The following is a 14,594-nucleotide window of genomic DNA, read 5'->3' on the forward strand; positions in this document are numbered from 1 at the left end:
TTTGTGAAGGGTAGGTCATGCCTCACAAACCTTATCCAGTTCTTTGAGAAGGTGACTGAACAGGTAGACGAGGGTAGAGCAGTTGATGTGGTGTATATGGATTTCAGTAAAGCGTTTGATAAGGTTCCCCACGGTCGGCTATAGCAGAAAATACGGAGGCTGGGAATTGAGGGTGATTTAGAGATGTGGATCAGAAATTGGCTAGTTGAAAGAAGACAGAGGGTGGTGGTTGATGGCAAATGTTCAGAATGGAGTTCAGTTACGAGTGGCGTACCACAAGGATCTGTTCTGGGGCCGTTGCTGTTTGTCATTTTTATAAATGACCTAGAGGAGGGCACAGAAGGTTGGGTGAGTAAATTTGCAGACGACACTAAAGTCGGTGGAGTTGTAGACAGTGTGGAAGGATGTTGCAGGTTACAGAGGGACATAGATAAGCTGCAGAGCTGGGCTGAGAGGTGGCAAATGGAGTTTAATGTAGAGAAGTGTGAGGTGATTCACTTTGGAAAGAATAACAGGAATGCGGAATATTTGGCTAATGGTAAAATTCTTGGTAGTGTGGATGAGCAGAGGGATCTCGGTGTCCATGTACATAGATCCCTGAAAGTTGCCACCCAGGTTGATAGGGTTGTGAAGAAGGCCTATGGTGTGTTGGCCTTTATTGGTAGAGGGATTGAGTTCCGGAGCCATGAGGTCATGTTGCAGCTGTACAAAACTCTGGTACGGCCGCATTTGGAGTATTGCATACAGTTCTGGTCGCCTCATTATAGGATAGACGTGGAAGCTTTGGAACGGGTGCAGAGGAGATTTACCAGGATGTTGCCTGGTATGGAGGGAAAATCTTATGAGGAAAGGCTGATGGACTTGAGGTTGTTTTCGTTAGAGAGAAGAAGGTTAAGAGGTGACTTAATAGAGGCATACAAAATGATCAGAGGGTTAGATAGGGTGGACAGTGAGAGCCTTCTCCCGCAGATGGAGGTGGCTAGCACGAGGGGACATAGCCTTAAATTGAGGGGTAATAGATATAGGACAGAGGTCAGAGGTAGGTTTTTTACGCAAAGAGTGGTGAGGCCGTGGAATGCCCTACCTGCAACAGTAGTGAACTTGCCAACATTGAGGGCATTTAAAAGTTTATTGGATAAGCATATGGATGATAATGGCATAGTGTAGGTTAGAAGGCCTTTTAGTTTTTGACTTCCCATGTCGGTGCAACATCGTGGGCCGAAGGGCCTGTACTGCGCTGTATTGTTCTATGTTCTATGAAAATCACTTGTCACAAGTAGGCTTCAAATGAAGTACTGTGAAAAGCCCACAGTAATTATTCAGTTGGAGCTGCCTTGCTGCTGACCCAATCCATTAAACCAAAAATGTTTAACATGCCCGTTAGTGTTAACATGGCAACTTAGCTCAGTGATTAGATATCTCCCTATAAAGGACGTCCTTGCAAAATCTGCTATGGCGTTTAACACTTATGTACAAAAGAGTGCTTAGTTGCTATTAATTTGCAAATACCATAATACCATCTCATTTCGAATGGCTCAGTGATCAAAAGTAAATGCAGTGGGTTCCTTACAATGTAACCTTCATCTACAGCTCCTAAAGATAGCTGTGTAAAAATACACACCTTCAACAGTCATCCATTCACAATACATGTACAATATTGGAACTAAAATTTAAAGAATGGGAAATCAATAGGTTTTAATCCTAAACTATATTTTGCTTGAAAGTGCAAGATTTTATTTTAAAAGTGCATTTTTAGCTTCATGTTTGGAATCTCAAATTGCAGACAAAAGCAATCACCAGCTTAAAACAGGATACTAGATATTTGTATATAGGATAGTCTCTTATGCCCATGTCATAACATATCAAACAAGTTTCAAATGATGTACACAATTCAAGGTGAAAACTCACTCAATAAAACAGTATAGAAGGGCAAACAAATGAATGAAAATTAATTTAATTTACCTTGGGCTTTTGTCAATTGTACACGTACTGTACACAAAGTTGATTGCGCCGATAATTTAGTGCACAATAAATCACACCTTGATTGTATGCAGTATTTAATACTTGGTCATGTACATACTTTCCCCAACAATTTGTTAGCTGAAACCAAAATTTCGACAAAGCTACACTTAAAAGTCTTGTTTATTCAACTATGGACACATGTAGACTGGCCGCACTGTTGTAGAGCTTCAGATTAACTGCAAGATTCCAAGTAAAATTCCTCTAGGAAAACACAGAACTGTTGTTGAAAGGTCGTGTCAACAGATCAACAATACAGATATTTATTGCCAATACAAGTTCACATCAAGCTAACTGCAGTGTAATTTTGGTTTCTAATGGAAATAGAATTTTTGGTTAAAATTGATATTGAAACAAATATTCAAACAAAAATAAATCTAAAATCAATTTGGGAAATATTTTAAATAATGCTTGGAACCATCACACAAGCTTTTGTGGATGCAAAAATCAGCATTTTATATGATAGTATCATCATTCAGTTTCTGAAAGTGAAAACAGCTTTGCATTTCAGCAGTGGTTGTCTTTTTTCTCCCAAAAGCGCAGAAAAAGCAAAGCATGTCATATTCACAGAAAGACTAAATTTCAAAATTCTGCAGCTATGCATGCTCAGAATGTACATATACTTTTACTTTAAATTTTAAAAAAGTTATGTGCATTTTTGGGAAGTGTCTGAGCAACAAAACAGTGCACAAAGTAATATTGTCTCTTGAAAACGTTTAAAATTGAAGCCATTGTCTTCACCATAGGTTGGGTGTCACTGCGTGAACTTAGCAAGGCGCACTTTAAAATGTATCTAAATCAATATGAAACTACAATTTATTGGGACAACGGCAGATTGCCAAGTTAATAAGTCAGTCATTGAAATAATAAGGGGGAACAATAGGGGAGTGGATATTGTTTCAACTGCTTGCAATCATTGAGACTTTAGCACTGAGTTTTGCCTGAAGTCACGTTAGAGGTTTGGGTGGGTGGGCGGCGGATGAGAAAGTGTATGGTGCAGGCTTGTTTGGTAGTTATACTGACTAAACCGGTAGACAAGGACGAAAAGAAAACACAGTTTGGATAAATGGGTCATTTCCAGTTGGAAAACTGAAACTAATAGGGTTCCATGGGGATGTGCTGGGGCCTCATAGAACATACAGTGCAGAAGGAGGCCATTCGGCCCATCGAGTCCGCACCAACCCACTTAAGCTCTCACTTCCACCCTATCCCCGTAACCCAATAACCCTTCCTAACCTTTTTGTTTTGACACTAAGGGCAATTTATCGTGGCCAATCCACCTAACCTGCACATCTTTGGACTGTGGGAGGAAACCGGAGCACCTGGAGGAAACCTATGCAGATACGGGGAGAACGTGCAGACTCCGCACAGTGACCCAGTGGGAAATTGAACCTGGGACCCTGGCGCTGTGAAGCCACAGTGCTAATCACTTGTGCTCATCTATTCAAAATCTATATTATTGACTTTTATGAAGAGACCAAATATATTGCAGCCACATTTGCTGTCTTTACAAAGATACGTGGGAAAGTTAAGTTGTGAGGAGGGCAAAAATGCAAAGAGATATAGATAGGTTAAGTGAAATGAGTCAAATTCTGCCAGATGGAGTGTAATGTGGGAAAGAAGGAAAGAAATAGGAGGTTACCAATTGGTAGGAATAATAAAGTAAAATATTATTTCAATGGATCGAGACTATAGAATGCTGCAATAGAGAAATTTGGGTAGCCTTGCACATGAAACATATGCAGATACAGCAAGTGGGAAAGCAAATGGAAACTTGACCCTTGCAAGGGGGATAAGAGTATATAAAGTAGGGATATCTTGCTACAATTGCACAAGGCATTGTAAGACCAACATTGAATATAGTGTACAGTTGTGGTCTTCTTAATTAAGGGATATGTCTGCAGTGGATGCAGTTCAGAGAACTGCACACCCATCCTTGAATCAGACTTCACGCAAAATTCATTCAAAGTGTGAACTCGAGGCATCTGAAACAATACCCACTACCCTACTGTCCCCACTGGAAAATATTTTAATGTTTGACTTATTAACATAACAATTTGGGGGCAGCACGGTGTCGCAGTGGTTAGCACTTCAGGCTCACGGCACAGAGGTCCCAGGTTTGATCCCGGCTCTGAATCACTGTCCATGTGAAGTTTGCACATTCTCCCCGTGTTTGTGTGGGTTTCGCCCCCACAACCCAAAGGAAGTGCAGGCTAGGTGGATTGGCCATGCTAAATTGCCGCTTAATTGGAAAAAATTAATTGGGTACTCAATTGTTTTTAAAATCATACCAATTTGCCATTGTCCCAATCCCAATGGTTCCCACATATGGCTGTGAGGAGGATATCTAATTTTGATCATTAGAATTTGAAATTCAATACATGAGCATTAATCGCATCTAAATAATTTCTACGCAAAGTAGTCAGCAACCCAATTTTTAAAAATATAGACGGAGAAATAAACTACTAAAAGTATACAGTCGCTAGGTGCAGCCACTATTTTTTGAAATGGTGGACAGAGTGGGTTTATTTGAAATGCTACTAGGAATAGGTATGCTTTCCGTAGATTTGTCTTTGTTCCAATAAATTATTGATCCCTATGATGAACGGCCTGCCATAAGAGGAAAAAGGTGGAGCAAGTTGGGCCGATGTACATTGAAATTTACAAGAATGAGAAGTGGAGAAGTGATTGTATTCAAATATAAGATCCCGAGTGGGCTTGTCAGGATAGATGCTGATAGGATGTTCCCTCTCGTGGGAAATTCAGAACTGGGGGGGAATCTCAGGAGAAAGGGTTGACCATTTAAGATGGAGATAAGAAGACATTTCTTCTACGGGTTATAACTCTCTGGAGTTTTCTTCGAAAGAGCTGTGAAGGCTGAGCCATTGAATATACTCAATGCTGAGATTGACGCACTTTTGAAGTCAAAGTCTATGGGAGTGCGGGAGAGTGGTGTTGAAGCCAGGATCAATTTAGCCATATTCATATTGAATGGTAGAGCCGGCCGCATAGCCTACTCCCGCCCCCATTTCCTACATTCTTTTTAGGTGGGGTGGGGGGGAAATTAGGAGATTCAGGGACCAGGAGAACAACAATCTACACATGGGGACGTGAGGTCCAAAGGCTTCAAATGACATGGTAAAGATATAGCCAATTTTATAGCAGAGACTGACCGAAAGGAAAACAAAAATATAAAAACACTAGAATTGGTATTTAGAATGGTATTGTTACATGTTATGAAAGAATTAAAGTTTAAAACAAATAAGGAATTACTAACCTTATCACCTGCTGCCTGCAAATGAACTAAATTCGTAATTTTACACTGGCATGGTCCTAGAGTGCTCATCAATTCCCCCTGCTGGAAGACTTAAGTACACACAGGGGATCATCCTGGGAATTGACATCCAGTTCCTGTTATAGGGAGAGGGCATCATTATACAATTATCTAGTTAAGCAGTAAGCTGGGTGTAAGTGCTAGTGAATGACTGCATTTTAGAGCAGGACGATGAGGAGATAAAGAATAACAATGGCAAACTCAAACTGTTCTTGTTGAATAAACATGCTTCAGAAGCTCATGCCTGTTCCATGTAAATTAATTTGTTTTTGCTTCTATACAAGCAAAATGTGTCAAAATGTGTTCATAGTTAAATAACTCTTGCGGTTTATTTTTTTTAAAGAAGGGGGTCAAGGTGTGGACCTAAAATACAACCATGATCTTTAAGTTCTGATCTAGAAAAACTGAAACACGAAGTTAAAACATGCGAACGTTTAAAGAACAAGCATATGGCTTCATGTATGCGAGGTTCTGTTTAAACTGAACTACTGCAGGTTTTTTTGAAAATATTAGCAATATGGCATCTAAAGGAAACAGCTGGACAAACACTTGGATTCCAAAAAGATTTCCACAAAGGTTCTACATCGCCAATCAATGGAAAAGGTAATGAAGTCATGGAACAGGATGCAAAAGTAGGGCACTCAATGTAAAATTAACCAAGAAATATCTGAAGGATAGTTCAGGTGGATCTTTTCCGGCTGAAAAGAAAATACAAAAAGGGTAACCCAGAGGGGCAGTGTCAAGATCCTGGTTTTTAAATAAACAATTGTCAAATTACCTACATCCTTGCAGTGTCCCCAAAACTACATTGGTTACTGTGGCTGCTAGTTCTTTATTCATCTGAACAGTCTAGCAGCAGTCAACTCCAACGACCCTAGCAGTAAAGTAAGCCGAGGCACTGAATTCATTCCGTTCTCCGTTTCACCACCTATGACGTCAACTAATTAAAAAAATATCAGCAGCTCTAACGAGATCAGTACTTCAGAAAACATTAATGAGATTGCAGGAAGTGAGTAGATGCTGTCAATGGTGTTAGCCTCTGCAACCTGTGTCCCCACATTGGAGATCAGGGACGGTTTGCACAGATCTGGCAGCATAAATCAAGCAGACCTACCCGTGTTGTGATTCATTGTGCAGGACCAGTAAATTGTTGCCAGCATCAAAAAGGATGCTGAAAATAGCACCTTGCTTCCCATTCTTAGATACTCAAGATTCCATTATATATCGGCTTAATGGGACGTAAATATAAATATTCAGAATATACAAGAAATAGCTGACATGGCAAATAGTGAGCAATACAACTGGAGGCACTTTGGAGAAATTTGTGAATAACTGTCCAGTGTATTTCAATATGGATAGACAAAACATAGGTGAATAAGGAAGAAAAGCAAGTTACATGTTAAATGGAACAGTGATATTTTGCTGATCCAGAAACAATTTGGGACAGATAATGGTTAAATCTACTTGTACACAAAATTGGGAATGTAGGCAATGTCTACATTTTTGCAGTTCAGCTATCAAGGAGTGCTCCCCAACAGCTCTGTAGCTAGTTCCTTGGCATCCTGCATTCTTCAAGGTGCTTCAGCTCATATCTGTTGTGTAAATTTATTTGTTTTGCCTCCATACATGTTGCTCTATTTTCTTTAATCTAAACATACACTTACAACTCATCTTACCATTGGAAGAGAGTGTGCTAAAATCTGTTCATCATTAAATAACTCTACTCTTTTTATTATAAAGGGCCAAAATCCTTTTAGGACTGAGAATAGGAGAAATTTCTTCAACCAGACCTGTGAAATTCATGACCACACGAAGCAGTTGAGGCCAAAACATAGTAGGTTTTCAAACAGGAGTTAGATACAGCTCTTGGGGCGAAGGGGATCAAAGGATATGAGTTGAAGGCAGGGTCAGGTTAATGAGTTGGACGATCAGCCATGATCAAAATGAATGGTGGAGCAGGCTCGAAGAGTCGAATGGCCTCCTTCTGCTCTTATTTTCTATGTTAAGTTCTAATCCAGAAAAACTGAAATGTGAGATATAGCAAGTAAACATTTATCAAATAGACACATGGCTTCACGTAAGTGATGTCTTGTTTAAACTGATCTGTTTAGGGTCAGGGACTTGCACTTGCAGACTGTCTTGGGACAGGGGAGAAGAGAGCGTGCAAGAGAACCATGGAATAGGAAAGCAAGCAAAACGTTAAGCTGAGTTTCAGCAGCACTGTAGGCAAGATACAGAGGTCGTATAATTAGGGCTTGTTTGGATGATTTAGCGTTATCCAATTTGAATTTATATAGTATTTCTTATATTCAGACATTCATGTCATTTTGCTAGTGATTCCAGCTAGGAATGCTGAGTGCCACATGTAGGGTAAAGTATTTCAACTTCCATGTTGTTTCTTTCTAATATTCAGCACCCCGATATCCCCATACAACCTGGGAGCTGCAACTTGGGCAACTGCAAATGAGGCTTCTTTTTATTCCATACGAACGAGCTGATCACTCCATTGATCTCCTTTCAGACCGTAGCAGTGTTTTCCAACTTTTTTGTCCGGGACCCATTTTTACCAACCAGCCATCCTTCGTGACCCATCCCGATTAATCTTCGTGACCCACCATTTTTGCTTATCTTTAATATGACAGGTGAGCCTGCTTGGTCCTCATGATCTCACTTGCTTTGTCATTCAATGTTACATTTATGCGAAGGACTTTAAGATCTCACTGCATCCATTGAAACAAAATCAAGGGATTAGTCCTCAAACTCGCCATGTTTAGTCTTGAAAGCCTTTGAAGTTCTGATGGTTTGCCAGTACTTTCCCTGCATTAACACACATGAAGTTTGGATCCCGATTTGCAGTAGGAAAATGAATAAACCCATACCTCAAGAAATCATCTTCATACTGCTTTGTTCCTGTTTTCAGCTTTGTAATGGATTGTTCACCAGAGGCCCTGGAGCTCACGCCAGCACCGCTGGCAACTAGAAAATGGAGAATCGCTCTTGCATGATGTCAGTATATGAGGCATGCGACCAGCTCTCTACTGCTGCTTAGAGAGAGAAAACTTCCATCGATTTTTTTTAAAGAACCTTCTCCTGGGTCAACATGCTGACATCAGGGTGAGGCAGTGTGTGGGACTTAAGAGGCTGTGCACTGCTGAGCGGGCACACATGTATAGGATGGCTGGCATTCTGAAAGCCGGTCACAGCCGGTATTTTTAAAAACTGGTTGCGGCCATTGTGCACTTCTTCCAGTGATCAGGAATGCCGTGACCTTGCGACCCCCCCAAAACCCTTTGAAAGCGAAGGATCCAAACCCCACTCGAGGATCAGGTCGCCACAGTGAGAAGACTGCTCCACCCCGTTGCATCCGACGGCTCCGGCTTGGAGGGCCGAAGGGCCTGTTCCTGTGCTGTAATTTTTCTTTGTTCTTTCTTTTATCGCCAGCTTTCTTAGGATTCCTCGGCACATTTCCTCCAACACTCAGCCAAAAATCTTCAAGGAGCATTAACCCCCGGGGTTTCGCAAGCATGTGCCAGGCAAACAGGATAAAAGGATTAGAAAATGAGTAGCGCCCGAGCCTGCGGAAAAGCTGCGATGCCCAGGCTCACATCACATGCTGCAAGGCCAATTTTAATTCAGGAAGTGAATTCAATTTCAAATCAAAAATCTAACCCAGTTTTAAAAATGCAAATTAATGCTAATTACCATTAATTGTAAATAGACTACGAGAATGAAGTATAGCTTCTACAGTTAGGTTACAAAAAACTTTGCAGTCGAAATACAATTTTAGTATAAAGGTGCATAAACCTTCCTTTTAAAAAAAGGTATTTTATTCCAAACACACGCAACAACAGCAAAATACACAGTCCATAAAATCACAGTCCACAGTTTCTACAATTTCCCCTTTTTTATCCCGTCCTTCACAACCACACGACAAACAACTCCTCAAATATCATGAACAGCCCCCACCACAGCCCTAAGCTCTCCTCTGACCCCCTCAACTCGAACTTAATCTTCTCCAACTGGAGAAAGTCGTACACCCTCCCAGCCAAGCTGCCACCCCCAGTAGGGTACCTGACCCCCACTTAAACAGGACCCTTTGCCGCACATTAGAGAGGCGAAGGCCACAACATCGGACCCCTTCCCTTCCAGAAGCTCTGGCATTTCTAATACCCCAAAAAACTCCACTATAGGGTGTGACTTGACCCCCAACCCCACTATCTTAGATAGCGACCCAAACATAGCCTCCCAGTATCTCTCCAGCTTCTCACAGCCCCAGACATGTGCATGATTCGCTGGCCCCTGCCCACACTTCCCACACTCTTTGGTCACCCGTGGAAGAACCCACTCATCCTTGCGCGAGTCCTGTATACCCTATGCACCACCTTGAACTGAATCAAGCTCATCCTTGTGCAGGAGGAGGTTGAGCTCAGTTGCCGCATCACCTCGCACCATAGCCCCCAACCTATTTCCCTCCCCAATTCCTCCCATTTGTTCTTGATCCTCACCACTTACTCCCCCAATCCTGCCCTTCCCCCAACTCTTCCGGGAGAAGCAGTTGCTCCAACAGTGTACTCCGGCAGCTTGGGAAACTTCCTCCACTCTTTTTTTTTTTGCGCAAAGTCCTGCACCTGCATATACCCAAACTCACTGCCCCTCAGCAGCTCAAACCACCCCCCCAACTCATCCAGTCCCGCAAACTTCCCTTCTGAGAAAAGGTCTTCAGTGCTACCTCCCTCCATTTCCCATAAATCTTGTCCAGCTCCCCGGGTTTGAACCTGTGGTTCCCACAGAGTGGGGTCAGCATCGACATCCTTTCCAACATTAAATGCCTCCTGAACTAGTTCCACACCGTGACCATCGATTGCACCACCGGGTTCCCCATATACTTCCCCGAAGCTAACGGCAGCGGACCCGTCACCATGGCCCTCAGATTGCATCCCCTCATCCAACCTTTTTAAAAATATTTTTCCAATTAAGGGGCAATTTAGCGTGGCCAATCCACCTACCGTGAACATTTTTGAGTCGCGGGCGGTGAGACTCACACAGACACAGGGAGAATGAGCAAATGCCACACGGACAGTGACCCAGGGCCGGGATCGAACCTGGGTCCTCGGCGCAGTGCTAGCTACTATGACACTGTGCTGCCCAACTCCTCTTCCAACCTGACCCACTCCACCCTCTCCTCTCCTCCCCCCATGATTGCCTCAGCTTCTCCACATTTGCCACCCAAAAATAATACAGCAGGTTTAGGGGCGCCAATCCCCCTTTCTGTCTCTGCACCAGAACTACGCACGGCACCTTCCCCACCCATATGAACTCGGAGATCAATGCCTCCACCCTCCGGAAGGCGCCCTCTGGGAGAAAGATTGGAAGATTCTGAAAGACAAACAGGAACCTTGGCAGCACGTTCATCTTCACCACCTGCACCCTCTCTGCTAGCGCCAAATGTAAAGTGTCGCACCTCTTAAAATCCCCCTTAACCTCTTCCATTAAAGCTGTCAAATACCACTTGTGCATCGTGGCACACTCTCATGTCACCTGAATCCCCAAATACCTAAACTCTTTCTAGCTGCCTTAAATGGCAGTGCCCCATATTGGCCTCCCGCCCCATCACATTCACTGGAAACACTTCATTTTTCCCAACCATCGACTTGTATCCAGAGAAGGCCCCAAACGTCTCTAACAGTCCCATGATCCTGCCCATACTCTCCAGAGGGTCCGATACAAACAACAGCAGGTCGTCTGCTTACAATGACACCCAATGCTCCCTGTCCCCTCACAATCCCTTGCCACTCAGCAGACCCCCAAAGGGCCATCGCCAAGAGTTCAATGCCAATGCGAATAATAGCTCGGCCTCAGCACTTGCCCCGAGCCAAGCCTCATCTTCCAGCCAATGCGGCGCAGCACAGTAGCATGGTGGTTAGCATAAATGCTTCACAGCTCCAGGGTCCCAGGTTCGATTCCCGGCTGGGTCACTGTCTGTGCGGAGTCTGCACGTCCTCCCTGTGTGTGCGTGGGTTTCCTCCAGGTGCTCCGGTTTCCTCCCACAGTCCAAAGATGTGCGGGTTAGGTGGATTGGCCATGCTAAATTGGGGGGGTTGTTGGGTTACGGGTATAGGGTGGATACGTGGGTTTGAGTAGGGTGATCATTGCTCGGCACAACATAGAGGGCCGAAGGGCCTGTTCTGTGCTGTACTGTTCTATGTTCTATGTTCTAAGTCACAATTCCAACATACTCCGTCCCCACCATACTCATCAGCACCGCCTGACTCACCACAAAGAAATAGATTCTAGAATACACCTTATACACGTGCGAGAAGCAGGAATATCTAAATTCCTAAAATTTCACAGCATACATAAACGCAGATATGTGGATGAAACCTATAAACCAGCGCACTCTCTGAAATTATTGCTGTGTACTAAGAATTTATATCAGAATACACAGATTATTTTTTGGCCGTCTACATTTTGCTTTTTCCCTCAATCTTGTTACAACCATGATTTTGACAGACTGTTTTTCCCAAGAAGAGTGAATGGATTTATATTTTAAAAAAATTAAAATCAAGATACTTCACATTATGAACCTTCAATTTGGTGAGTATGTACAATTATGGTCCAGGAAAATAACAACAGTGTTGAAGACCAACGAGGGGTGTGTTGGAATAACAGAGTCCAAGGAAACAAAAGGCACGGATGTGCTTAGATGGGGCGAAGTTGAGAGATGTTATGGAGGTTGAAACAGGCAGTCTTAGAGATGTTGCAAATGAGGTGGGAAGTTCACCCCGGGATCAAAACTGACACCAAAATTGCAAACAGACTTGACTTAATTGAAACCAGCCTTTCATCTCTGGGATTGGTTTACAGCTGACCACTGTAATGATTGCTCTTTCCCCAACTGGTAAGGCAGGCCTAAATAAAATGATGCAGAGCAGAGTAAGTTTTATGCTGTAATTGGTAGTACTGTTCTTAACCTGGGGAGTGTGCAGTGCAGATACTGGGAGTTCTATTTCCCAGGACCACTTTCCATGCAGAGCACTGAAAAGTTATTTTTTTTAAAAAGATTTAGAAACAGAGCCAAAATTAATCAAAAGTTTCTATTAGAAGAAAATCAAATGTTTCAACCTGTGTGTGCAAAATGTCTTGCGAAGGGAATTCAGAAGAACCGACCTACATATTTAAATTTATACATGTAAAGCTTTCCTTCCTCAATCTTACCAGCAAGAGCAGAAAACGGTACCCTCCTGATAAACTACAGTCGTATTCAGTTTCCTTTCTAATGACAATCTTGACAATTAACTATCATGCTAATTTGTTTCTTTCAAATCTGTACAAATTTGCTTTTATAACAATTCTTCACTCAACAAATGAACTATTCTAGTGTCTGCTATGCCGGATTGATGCTGGATGTATTAAACAGAATTCAACAGTACTGAATGAAGTCATTCTGCAGAGCTCATGCATTGACAAAAATCAAAGACTTTTATTATATTTTATCTGCACATACAGTACAATGTGGGTGGGACAGTGTTGTGTATTTCAATTCTGAATTGCTAATTAAATTGATTGAACAGTTGGTAAAAACAAGTAAATGTGCTTGGAATGGATAGCTCCATCACAGAGCTAGTTTAAGCACAATAGATCAAGTGGCCTGCTTTGATGACAATTCTATTTTAATGATTTCATAGAACAGCATCAGTGTTGTTTCTAGAGACAACTGGTTGCTTTACGATTTGTCACTGAAGGAATGGAATTAAATGTTTTTTTTTAAATGTTGGCTCTAGAAATAATCCATTAAAAAAAATACAACCCTTCAGTGACAAATCAAAGAACCCCATGGTTCACTTATTTAACAGTATTAATTGTGCAATCCCACAATTCAAAATCAGAACCTCAGGACAAAAATACAGGCACACAAACAGCCCAATCCTAGAAGTAATCTTTAGGCAACAGTGAGCATCGTTTTGCTACAAGAATAAGGTGTCCATATGACATTTCTCTAGCATTTCATAAAATAGCACAAAACTCTTTTACAAAAGCACGATTGCAAAGTCAGAAGAACACAATCATAAACTCACAATCCAAAGAATATATTCATTCCTGAAAGATGTGCTGGCACTAAACTATTCCATTATTTTTTTCCATAAATGATCAATTCCTGATATTGAGCAACAGGTGAACGTCTGCACAATTATCAGAGTAAATGGAGGTGAATTTTGGAAGTAAAGACCCTCGAGCCTCACAGGGAACATTTTTAGCTTTGGTCAGAATATATGTTGGCCAGCTTTTCTTTCTGGATCATTCAACCTTTGGTACAAAAGCGAGCCAGAAGAAACAGGACAGAGGTTGAAATCAGCAGCGAACCATCATAATCTTTCACACTGCTGCATAAATTTCCCCCTTCCTCTTAAATTGATGCAAGATATGTTGCACCTCTCCACAGGCCCCTCACAACCGCAACTGAACTGATCAGGTTCATTTCATGGTGGAGGCGAGCATAATTAGATATTACAGCATGAGAGAAGTTAACCATACCCAGGCTAGGACTAGCCCAAATCAGAGCAACCTACTTCAATCCCATTTTCCAGTTTTTACATCTTTATATTTTTTTCAAATATCTGTGCAACTGCATTTTAAATTATGTTGTTTCTGCCAAGTTTCCTGTAGGTAAAATATTTATGCTGGTGTCCCTCCTGATGAATAGTTTATCTCTGGTAGCATTCATGATTTAATGCCCTTTCTACGATGTGGCACAAAATACAGGCGGCACAGTAGTACAGTGGTTAGCACTGTTGCTTCACAGCACCAGGATCCCAGGTTTGGTTCCCGGCTTGGGTCACTGTCTGTGCAGAGTCTGCACGTTCTCCTCATGTCTGCGTGGGTTTCGTCCGGGTGCTCCGGCTTCTTCCCAGAAGTCCCGAAAGATGTGCTTGTTTGGTGAATTGGACATTCTGAATTCTCCCTCTTGTGTACCCGAACAGGCGCCGGAATGTGGCAACAAGGGGCTTTTCCCAGTAACTTCATTGCAGTGTTAATTTAAGTCTACTTGTGACAATAAAAATTATTAGATTTTATTATTTCAAATACTCAACTGCAGTTTTAATATTGCTTTGAACATGTATAAAGGCTTAGTTCTGGTCTTCTCTCTACCCGCAGTTTCAAATTATTTGAACTCCAAAATCTCAGTTCCTCAATACCCTTCAACGTCGTTTTATTGAGTTTTGACTTGTATTCCTCGTTTCCC

The 14,594-nt window shown here is 42.1% G+C and overlaps 1 protein-coding gene across 6 annotated transcripts in view; it reads right to left on the reverse strand.

Annotated features, from left to right (window-relative positions):
* LOC119974288 (suppressor of cytokine signaling 5-like) overlaps nt 1-14,594 on the reverse strand; it is a 52,636-nt gene that overhangs the window by 15,008 nt on the left and 23,034 nt on the right. For 2 of the 6 annotated variants that reach the window (XM_038813067.1, XM_038813063.1), the window contains exon 2: nt 5,297-5,430. The exons of 2 other annotated variants lie outside the window; for them this stretch is intronic. The gene's annotated coding sequence lies outside the window, so the exon portion shown is untranslated. 2 more of the 6 variants (XM_038813075.1, XR_005462496.1) reach the window with 2 other exon arrangements.

Source organism: Scyliorhinus canicula, chromosome 1 (assembly GCF_902713615.1).
Source record: "Scyliorhinus canicula chromosome 1, sScyCan1.1, whole genome shotgun sequence".
NCBI classification, from domain to species: domain Eukaryota; kingdom Metazoa; phylum Chordata; class Chondrichthyes; order Carcharhiniformes; family Scyliorhinidae; genus Scyliorhinus; species Scyliorhinus canicula.